The sequence below is a fragment of the Rosa chinensis genome, chromosome 3 (genome assembly GCF_002994745.2).
Source record: "Rosa chinensis cultivar Old Blush chromosome 3, RchiOBHm-V2, whole genome shotgun sequence".
NCBI lineage: Eukaryota > Viridiplantae > Streptophyta > Magnoliopsida > Rosales > Rosaceae > Rosa > Rosa chinensis.
In genome coordinates this window covers 5,525,598-5,537,770 of record NC_037090.1, presented here as the reverse complement: position 1 = coordinate 5,537,770, position 12,173 = coordinate 5,525,598, and positions in this window count along the sequence as shown.

The following is a 12,173-nucleotide window of genomic DNA, read 5'->3' as shown; positions in this document are numbered from 1 at the left end:
TATTCAATGTCCCAACCAAAAAAATAATCACTATTCTTTTTAATCGACCCATTTTTCATTAATATCACTATAGTTGCTAGTGTTTATAAGGGCTTGGGTTTGTTCAATGATTACCGAACCTAGACTTGAGGTGAAAATGTAAAATAGACCATATTTTCATATATATACATTTACATGCACATAGAGGGGGATCAAGAGAGGACATCCTTAAACTTGAAAAGTGAGGATGTTTTAATTTTTAGGATGTATTTTAATAATCACAACTACGTACTCTTTCTCTAATTACCTACACACATATGAATCCAACAAAAAATAGCCAAATTGAAAAGTGTTTAACCATTTGATTAGCACAATGTTCGTCTTAAGGGTGAGGCTATTGCCACCCTGTAATTTTCTTTGTTCACCCTACTTGCTCATAACACCCCACATTTTAATTTCAATTATTAGATTTATTTATCCAACCCATTTCTCTTTCTAGGAATATCCTCCATCATACAACATATCAAATTAAAAAAGAAATTTTGTTTAACGAAAATTTCTCATTTAATTTATATCAATTAAAAAGAAGTCCTAAAATATATTAAAGTTTCCTAATAAAATCATAATTTGATTTACTTCCATTTCTTTTATTTTTCCATTCAGTTTCAATGTTCGTTTATTTCAATCCATATTAAAAAATTAGTAAGTGCTACTATGAGCAATGAAAAAAAATTTGATTTTTTTTTTCGTGTTTTAAATTTTTTTTACTTTCGGTGTTTATAAAGGTATTATAAAAATTTTGATGAGATTAACACTAATGGTAGTGAATTGAATAACGAATTAACAATGAGGACGCAACAAAAAGATAAAAAAGAAAATTATAATAAATTGAAAATTGGATGGGAGAAGATGAAGATTAATGATTGGTTTATATTCTCATTTCAAATTCTATATATAATTATACATATTCTAAACATGGGGCCTAGTTGCAAATGAAAACCCTAAGGCAGCGCTCTGTGTGCAGCCATCGAACCTTAGCAAATTGAGCGATGTACGTTGCTTCCTCCTTTCGATCTCAGTACTACCAACATGTCCAACATCGACGCCGTCGATCACCTCTTCCTTTGCTGCATCGCTGGCACTTGCTAGCAGCGATGTGATTGATGTCTCCAACGCCTCTGGTGGAATCCAACGACGGGCTAAGCAGTCTTTTCTGTTGGCACGTCCTCTGGTGAAGAAGCCGGCCTAGCTCCTTAAACGATCTGAAATGCTTTCTCAGGCGAGTATGGGTCCTGGATAAGGACTTTAAGATTCAAGAAAGAGCACCAAATCGTTTCGTCCTGGCTTTCGATATGAGAAAGGATCGAAATAAGGTTTTGAAGGGTGGACCATGGAGATTCAATCAAGCCCCGATAGTACTGCAGGAGTATGATGGGTTACGCCTATTGAGAACGTCGCTCTGACCCTACATACTCTTCTTCCGGGTTCGCATCAATAACATCCCGCTGCTGTTTAAAGAGCCTAACATGATTAGAAACATTGCGTCGGTGGATGGTAAGTTCCTTGAACTAGATGATAAACTGTTTGCGAATCAAGGCAAGGTTAGAGTGCGCGCATGTGGCTCATGATATCTCAAAACCATTTTTCCTCAAGAAAACCCTAAAACTTGCATCTGGGGTTGTAGCTGAAATTTCATATTTTTTTTTAGAACTTGGTGGGAAAGTGTGATCATTGTAATTTGACTTATCATGAGGGTGATCATTGCCCTCTACTTGGGTGTCATGCTACACCAAATACAGGTGACCAAAGAAAAGAATTTGTTGGTCCTTCGTTGGGTTTTGCTGCTAACAAGTTTGTGGACGGGACATTCCGTTTTCAGGGTGTGCAAACACCAATTCTACCAAATATTTGCAGGTCACTCTTCCAACCCAAGGAAGCAAGTAAACCACGAAAGCCTATTATACTGCGTGAAAGAGACCTAACTCTCTCTGAGACAGAAGAGGAAGTCCATCAACCTTTGGCGCTGGCCATCATTATAGCCCTGACCACTCAAGTATCCAACCCAGAATCAAAAGCTCCAGATGAGTGCTTGGAGCTTGAGCAGGTATCACCATCTGACCCAGCAGTGAACACTCAAGGACTAAAGCTTCTGAAGACACAGGTATACCTGTAGTAGTGGAGGAAGTAGCTAAGGACAATAGGGGTGACAAACATCAACTACCTCTCTCTCCTACAAAATCTCCCCAAAAGCTAAAGTTCCTGCTACCGGAGTTGTTCAAACCACTCCTCCCCGAGGTTCAAGCAAAGAAACAAAAGATGCCAATGTTCACCAGTAGGTTCTCTGCTACGTCCCTGGGGATGGTTGAAGCGCCTGGAAATATTCTAGTACCAAAAGAGATGGTCTCTACACACTCTAAAACCAAAAAGAAAAGAGGAAGGCCATTGGGGGCAAAAAACAAAAATCCTCCAAAGTCGAAGAAGGTGACTGATGTACATGAGAGTTGTTTTGCTTATCTCTCTAAGCCTCCTAGCCCTACTATTCAGGGTAAGAAGAAAATTTGATCTTATATTTTTTTTGCTAAACTTTGCCTAATTACTATGTTTAGTTTTCGTAGTTACTAGGCTCGCTTTTGAATAAGTGAGCATTGAGTGTCTAATAGGTGGTGCTAGCATACCACGTACTTTCTAAACTTGTCTTAGGTATGGCAAGGGAATGTATGTATCCGTGCCATTCTGGCTTGAGTTGAATGAAATGAATGATTTGGTTCAAAAAAAAAAAATGATGAAGATTAATGTTATCAAAAAAGAAATTAAGTAGTTTTATATTTAATTAGTTATGTATTTTGTTTTCCTTAAAGATTTAGATTTTAGAAAATTAGTGTACTTATTAGTCATTTTGCATTTGGGTAATATAGTCTTTCAATAATTCAAATATTTGTAGGGTGAACAAAGAAAATGGTAGGGTGGTAATAGCCACACTCTCGTTTTAATTTTATCTAATGGATTACATTTGTTTACACAATTTTGAATGACCAGATGATTATAAATTTAGTTGATTTTTTGTAGACATCATTCTTGCATAAGAATCTAAAGAATGGATCCAACTCCTCTGCAGTGCAGGGGTGTGCAGTTATGTAAATTTACTAAAATCTGGAGCTTCCAAGTGATCTAATGTCTAAATCATAGCCACATCAGCTTATATCATTGGGTCTTTTTCTTCTCGACTTTCCTAACGCTGCCGTTAACTCCTTGAAGACAAAAAACAAAAAAATCTAAACGAACGAAGAACTGACGAATTGGGATTTTCTTCAGATGCAGTTGCAGTAGAGAACAAAGAACACAACTGCTAATGATCACCCTTAATTCCTTAAATCGTTTCATGAAATAGGACCTAATAAAATTATAAAGGGCTAAATACAAATTACTACCCTGTGGTTTAGGTCCAAAATCAATTCAGTCCCTGAAGTTCTAATTTCATCAAAAACACCCCTGCACTTTCAATTTTGATCTAATAGGTCCAATTTGTTAGTTTTCCGACAATTGAGTTATTTAACTAGTTAATGTGGCTCATATATGGCCTATGTTTTATGATGTGGTGTCGAGGTGGTCTGCATAGTCAATTTAGGAGTGAGTCATACTATTAAAAATAAATAGTTTTTCAACAAATAATCTAACTATAACTTGAACTCATAATAGAATATTAACGAATTGGACCTATTAGATCAAAATTGAAAGTGCAGGGGTGTTTTTGATGAAATTAGAAGTCCAGGGACTGAATTGATTTTGGACCTAAACCACAGGGTACTAACTAGTATTTAGCCCTTATTATAAATTATGGCAACTGCCTTAATTCTCATGCCATTTCAAAACAGAGGTTGTTCATTACCATCTTCATTTTCCCAAATCCACGAACAAATTAATATGGGTAACAGACTAACAGCAGCTTTAAACCAATAAGCTTAAGGTATATTTCAATGACAAACCCCTCTAATACCTTTGGAGAGTTTTCATCTCAACCTTCAGGTCTTTTTCACATACTAATACTTTGGTTCTGAAAGGCAGAGGAGGAAAAACAAAGGAGAAGGAGAAAAAAGACGATAGAGGGGAATCAGGGGAGAGATATAGGTAGAATTCAGTTTGGATTTTAGGGTTTTTTTTTTACTCCTTGTGGAGTTGTGGTATTTTAACGACGTTGAGATTCATTTGAGAAAAAAAAGTCCAAAAAACAATGTTAGCTTATGTGGCACAATTAAATTCATTGGATTAGAAGGAGGATTAAGATTTTATGAAATTTAGGTAAATTAACTTTAAAGGATCCAAATCTCTAAAGAATCAACGTTTGAAAAGATGAGAATAGGAACAGTATTTTTTGCTCAAGCGAGTGTAGGCGCGTTCTTCAAGTTTTTGTGTCTTGAAGTTTGGTACATTATTAAAAATGTGGATCATATTACATCCCCAAATCAAACGCTTTTAGAACTACGGAAATTCTGCAATTTTGATATGCGCTATGGTCCTTATCTTCTTCCTCTTTGGGTCTAGTAGCTCTTACATTTTCAAAAGGGATTTTATTACAAACAGTGTATGAAATATGGGTGTTTCTACACTTTGATGTATGAACTTCTAAAACTATCATAATGGTGTATGATCTTTGCATAGCTTCCTCACTTTAGTACATAGGACTAACACCGTTAAGTTTGACCGTTAAGTTCTACTAATTTAGAATTTGGAAAAACTGCAAATAGTTTTTAGAATACCAAACAAGAAACCAAAAACCCTCCTTTCCTAAGGTCTAGCCTTCAACATGCCACATTTCACCTAACGACTTCCTGTCTAAGCGGTTACTCACAGGGCGGAATCACTGCTGCCAAAGTAGGGGATGATTCTGGTAATTATGCAGGATATTTAGAAACTAAATACAGATGTTCCTACAGCACTAAAACCCCTTTTTTTTTTTATAACAATATTTTTGTGATAAGGTACTGGTCCCACAGTCAAGAATTTATTTATTCAAACATAAATACAACTGATAAACCCAGAGCCTCACTCTTGGGCAAACAACTAAAAGGTGCTTTTAGCTATTCATGACTGATTATACGCATTTATATGAGTATAATTATATCTAAAGCACTAGAATTAAGTCAATCCTCAAGTCAATTATTATGTAATTAATCTACTTTTATTTATTTTGTAGGAAATAAGTGGAGTTGCGGAAACGAAATAGATTGACGCGAAAATGGTGAAAATTTGAGTTTTCGACAAAAGGATGAAGTTGTAGATTTGTTAATTGCTTAATTAAGCTTAATTGCTTAATTAAGTTGAATTGGTTAATTAATGCAGCATGCACGTGCAGTTTTGTTTAATTGGTTGGAAACCAATTCCAATTGGACATGTGGCATGGCATGGTTAATTGGTTTAATTAAGCATGATTCTCACCTCAGGTTGGCGTCCTCCCCTCACGCGCAGCAAGATTTCTTCCTCTTTTCCTCTATTGTCATGCCACGTGGCCCTAAGTTTAATCATCTCTCTCCAGCAGCACACAGTAGCGACTCACATATACATATATATTCATCTCACACGAAGGAACAACCAAGACACAGCAGCCGCACGACACCACCAAATAGAGGCAGCCCCTTTGGGCTGCTCTCTCTCCTCTCTCTCTCCTCCTCCTCCTCCATTTTTCCTCTTTTCTTTAGTTTTATTTTAGAGATTTCAAGGATTTACTCACACAAACCTTCAAGGATCTATTAAAGGGCTCAACCTCTACAAAATTCAAGATTTGGGTAATTGTGGGAGTTATAATTCAATAGTAGTCATGTTGGCTTTCTAGCTAATTGTGACTATTATTGTTTTCTCCTACACTTCTCTTTCTTTTCTCTTTGAATTTTGTATTTTTGATGTCTATAATTATGGGTTGTGAGTAATTTTCTTGTTGGGTTTTAGGGTTGTGTCCCTAACCCAAAATTTTGTGTAAAAGATGTTTAATTTAATGTAATGATGCAATTTTCATATGATGGATGCTTATATCTATTTTTGTTGGGTTAAAATGCATGTCTAGGAGTCTAGTCAACTCTAGGGTGTGTATTTTGAGCATGTCTAGGATGGAGTTAGGGGCTTGACTCCCTCTAATTCCTAAGCTAGAAACCTTCAATTTCGTATTCGAGGGGTTATAAGCATGGTGATTTACACCCGTTGCGTGAATGCGCGGGCGGGTCGCTTAGTAGTCTAATTCCTCGATCTTTAGGCCTCTTGATGTGAATTAGAGACCCTTGAACCGGCTCTAATTCATGCCAAGTGAGTTCCTACGACCCTTGAACCGGAGTAGGAATACCATGAAAGGGAATTTCGGTCCTTGAGCCTTGAACCGCCTTGGATACGACTACCGCCAAAATAGGAAATATGCATCTACATTAGATTATCTTCCGACACATGAGATTTGGGTGAAGGAACCTCCCTAACACCCCGACATTCTCATTTTTATTGTTTACATTTCATTTTTATTTTTTATTGCTTTACATTTCATTCTTATTTGTTAAGTTAGAATCAACCCCCAAACATTAAACTCTTCCACTCATTTGTGCATATCCACCACTAGGCTCTTAGTTGTGATTAGGTTTTGGTGAGAACCAAAACCGAGCATTGCTAGGGCTTGGTGCCTTAGATTAATTTTTTTATTTATTTTCTTTTTCTTTTCTTTGTTTGCTAAGTGTCTTTATTTCCGATTACCCAAGGATTGTGGGTTAGCCATTAATCCCCGTGGTACGATAAACTTTGGGCTTAATATTTCCCTTATTTTGACAACGATACGTACGCTTGCGTAAATGTGTATCCAAGTCAATGACTATGAAGACACTTACTTGAAAACTTGAAAACGTACACTGCTCCTTCCGAAGTGGAGGAGTAACACTGCTTACTATAGTAGCCTTCTTGGTTGAGAGAAAAGATTCTAAATATGGCTATTTTTGAATCTTGAGTTCTTCTCTCTATTCTCGAATGCCTTCTAAGAGAAGCTAAAGCTCCTTATATAGGGAGCGGACTTCAAATTACAATTCAAAACAACAGAATGTATAGAACGACTCCGTGATTTCTGCTTTCCTGAGTGCTCCTGCTGGTGGAGGTCGGACGGGGAAAAGCAGATTCCTTCTTTGGGTGAAATGTTTTTCACCTGCCTTTTAAAAAGCAAAAGCAACTTTTGGGAAAAGTCCAAAAGTTCCTTCGGTGCTTTCCACACCTGCTGCTTCACATGTTCTCGTCGGTTTCTGAATTGTAACCAAGGACAAACGAGTCGTTGTCTGCCTGGGCCATTCGAGCAGTTGTTGTATTGTCTTCGACATCTGTATCAACATTCATCTTGTAGTGGTTGTCTGTTTCAAGTTTTTCCACCCATCGTAAGCATGCCAGTGTCGAGTCTATCTCTTTTCTGGTGAGAGATAGGAATAAGTCACTGCTGACTACGTCAGGATGATCGTAAGCAGTGATGATGATTTTCTCTCCTACTGCCAGGAGGGTATTGTGGATATCTTCAGAGATGATCTTTTTGATATATTCTAGAGTCATGGCCTTCATCCACGGGATGCTTGAGTTTGGTTGGCCATTGTACCCTACACAGGCTGGTTGAAGATATTTCCTTTGAATGATTCTTACATAATGGTATGGGGGAATATATTCAACTTCACCGTTTGCCTTCTGGATCCATTCTAGAGGAGTGGATCTGAACTTCAGACGAAGCCTACAGTCATTTTTTCTAATGTTTTTGATTGTGTTGACAATAATAGGCGGCAAACCTTTCATATCATCATTTGTCTTGGACCACAGATTATGGACAAAACCATTTTCAACAAGCCAGAGCTTGTGTTCTTGAGGATGTTCACTCTGAACATTGACTAGGTATCTTCCAACATATGGTCCTGAAACAATAAAAAGAGTTGGAGGAACTAGGTCTTCTGGATTATGTCTTCCTATCAGACTATGGAATTCATGCCAGTCTGATTCGTTAAGTGCCATGATAGGAACTCTAGCATTTTCTGGGCTTTCAAGGAAGATTATTTTTTCTTTTCTTACAGCACTCTGCTGTGTATGACTTTCTTCAAATTGTGGTATACCATTTTCGTAGAGTTCTTTAGCTAAAGCAAAAAGAGCTGGGAACATCAGACCACTGCTTCTTTCTTGAAAGGCAAATAAGAAATTATCCAGGATTGCCTTTTGGTGATAAGCTAGTCTCCTGCCAGTTCTGAACACAGGAGTATCAAAAGTTCTTAATTCATAATTAAAAACATTTATAACTCCAGTTGGAGTTGGTCTGCTTTTTGGCAAAGCAGCAGCCATCAACGGTCTTGATGAGCCTTTACCGTCTGCAGTTTGAGACGGGCTAGCCAATCCTTTACCCTGGGATTGATCAGTTGTGGCCAAGCCTTTTGGACTTAGCAGAAACCTTTTAAGGATTTTTTTCTTTGGTTTCCATGGGCTCTTCTTCAGGTTCATGTTCTTTCCCTGTTCTTCTGCTTCTGGGATTACGACCTTCGTCGTCTTTTCTTTGGCTGAACATCGCCATTTCCTTGGTCAATGCGTCTGGAAGATAATTCTTGTTTCCTGCAATTAATTCAACATTATAATCATATTGGTTAAGAAATAATTGTCAGTTTGCTAATCTTCCTCTATCAGCAGCTTTGTCAAGTTTAAAATTTTTGAAATTCTTTACTCTAGCACAATCGGTGCGTACAGTAAAGGTTTTTCCAAGAAAAGCTGGAGCATTTAAAATTGTTTTCTTGATAGCCAAAATTTCTTTTTTCCCCTGTGGGATAATTCAGTTCTGCAGGGCTGAACTTGCCGCTACAAAATTTGCAGATCTTTTCAATGTTAGTTCCAGGCGTTTTTGCCAGAACTACACCGGACCAATAATTATCACTCGCATCTGTTTGGAGGACAATTTCATCATTCTCTTCTGGTTGTTGAAGAGGAGGGAGGTTTTTGCAGAGATTTTTTATCTGCTTCACAATCTTTTCATCATCTTCGGTGAAGTTCCATTTTCTTTTGGAACTTGTCTTGGGAGATAACATTGCTGTTAACCCCGAGATTTTGGGAATGAAATCTCTCCCATAATTTATGACACCAAGAAATCTCTCTAGACTCTTAGCATCAGGAATTTTGTCTGGGAATTTCCAGATCTTCTCAAGGATATGAGGCTGGAGTTTTATGACCCCATTCTTGATGTTTATTCCTAGGAAATCAACTTCATCAAGGATAAAGAAGATTTTCTTTTCTCCTAGGATAATTCCATGCTGAACTATCAGCTTTACTACCTCATGGAGGTGTTTCATGTGTTCTTCTCTATTTTTGGAGAAGACCAGGATGTCATCTATGTAGACGACACAGAACTCCGCCACATGCGTGAAGATGTTGTCCATCTTTCTTTGGAAGATTGAGGGAGCTTGCTTTAGACCAAAAGGCATTACTAACCATTCGTAATGACCTTGTGGCGTTCCAAAGGCAGTGAGTGGAATACTCTCAGGATGCATCTTGACCTGCCAGAAACCCGATTTTGCATCGAATTTCGAAAAGACTTTAGCTCCTCTGAGCGGTTGATCAATACTCTAACTTGAGCAATCTGATAACCGTCTTTGACAATCTTTTTATTGACATCTCTGTAGTCAATAACCATTCTAGCTTTTCCTCGTAGATTCTCTGCATGATTTCTCACGTAGAATGCTGGAGCATGATAAGGGCTAGTGGAAGGTTGAATTAATCTCTTGTTCAGGAGATCTTCAATGTCTTTTCTGAATTCCTTCTGATATTCCTTTTTATATTGAGGAATGGCTTTAACATGACATATAGCATTCATGTCATGTAATCTTAATTCACAGACCACTGGGTCTTTTTCCCAAAACTTCTGAGGATCTACATCGATATTCTGCTCGAGTAGCTTCTTGATCTTTTCAAGAGTGGGAATTTTTTGAGATTCAAGCTTATTCTGAAAGTGCTTGAGGTTGTGCTCATGGATGAAACTAGCTTCTTCATCTTCACTAGCTTCTTCTTCTTCTTCTTCTTCTTCAGAAGATTCTTCAACAAGTAATTCTTCTTGTTGTTTGATTTGGAGTATGGGTTCAAATTTGGGTTTGTATGAGGTAAGATCACCACTATTCTGTTGCGATCTCTGATATTGACTAGTGAAACCGGGACCTACTACACTTTTTGCCTGTGTAAGTCGGTCTGCCCAGAACACCCGTTCTCCTTTTCTGAAGCCTATTGCCTCTTCATCCTGAATGAATCTTTGTTGGAGAATAAAATCATTTCCCAACAAGAAATCAGATCCTTGGCCTTCAGATTGCCAAACATTCTGGATGATAAATGTTCCTCCACCAATGGTGATATGAACATTTTTTGCTACTTTTTTCATGGTGAGATGACTCCCATCAAATGTAACACCAGTAGCAGATTTTTTCTTATCTTCTTTCCAAAGTTCATCTGGAATTGCAAATCTCTTTGCAACAGTAAATACTGATCCATTATCTACAAAGGCATGTAGATGATATTTTTTGTGATCAGGAAATTTTAGTCCAATCTCTATGTAGTTGCTGTATCTACTTGTAGAGACGACTTTCGATTGTTGAAGCTCATTTTCTTGAGCTTGTTCCTTTGGGATGAATGGTTTACATTCTTCCGGAACAATTTCTGGTAGTTCAACCAGTTCAATATCTTTATTGATTTGTTCTTCATTGACGACTTCTTCCTTTATTGTCGAGGAAGGTGGTTCCATGACTTTTTGGAACAAAGTTTCAACTTGTTTTGCCTTTTGCTCAGCGAAATATTCTTCGTATTCTTGTTCAACCAGTTGGCTAACAAGACCATTCTTGGTTTTTCTTCTTGCTTCAGTTATGAAGCATTCTTTGTGATAAGTGTTCTTAGATTATTCACAAAACATAGGGAGACCATTCTTTTCGTGACATAAGCAGTAGTCACAAACGAATGTACCAGGGTTTATCTGATAAGAAGACATTAAAGCTTCTGTCCTGCTTTCTTCCCAATTTTTGATTTTCAAAACGTTCATTTGTCTAGATTCGAAGTACTCTACTTCAGAATCTATCTCAGACTCATCTGATGACTCTTCTTCTTCAGACCAGACAGAATAAACTGACCTGTCGTCTTCTTCATCAGAATAGGCTATTTCGTAGCCTTTTATGTTTGCTACTTCTACTATTTGCTCATATTCTTCGAAAAGAGCTTTAGTAGATCTTTTACCTTTTTCCGGGCATTCATTGGCATAGTGCCCTTCAGCTTTACATAACCAACATCTGCAAGCTTTCTTGCTTGGTTGTTTATGCTGATGAGTATTTTTCTTTTTCTTGAAAAATTTCTTTTTAGGATCATCGTCCTTCTGTTTCTTGTAATTGGAGCTTCTCTTGAATTTCCAATCTTTTTTATTACTCTTTTTGAATTTTTTAGAGTAATATTTTTCTTTCTTCTTTCTGCTGTGGAATTTGGATTCATGACATCCCCAATTAGTGGGCATATCCAGTATTCCATAACAGAAATTTTCAACTCCTTTGAGTTGCTTCTTGGCCATCTTAGCTCTAAGATTGGCTTTGCATTGCTCCTTCAGTAATTGCCGGATTCTATCAGCAATTCCTCCAACTGAAAATCTTTCAATTGGTTTCTCAGTTATGCTTTCTCTCACAGCTGTTCTCCATGGTTCAGGGAGCTTTCTGTGCAACAGATTAACTAGATCAGTATTCTCTAGTTCACCAATTGTACAGTAATATTCTTGAAATTCGTTCAAGTATTCTTCAAAATATCTCATGTCACAGATTTTGAGGGCATAGATATTTGACTTTGCCGTTTCCTTGGCTTTCTCACTCAGATTTGAGAGATCTCCACAGAATTGATCGTACAGGGGTACTGCAAAATCATATGGAGATTTTGAATTTTTTATCTCTTCAAGCCAATCTCTTCCTCTGGCAGTTTCCTTGAAAGATAGGTAGTACTTTTTTGCCACTCCAGTAAGAGTAGTTTCATAGTACACCTGCAAATCTGGTGCTTCAAATTTGCCAAGGGAAAGTGCAGAAGCCATCATCAGGCTATCTACCCATTGGTCAATGGTTTTTCTTTTGTCTAGACTCTTGTCTAGATTTAACCAGATGCCGTAGTTCGTGATTGGAACTGTTGGCAGATTGTCCTCTGAGACGAATCTTTGGGAATTTCTT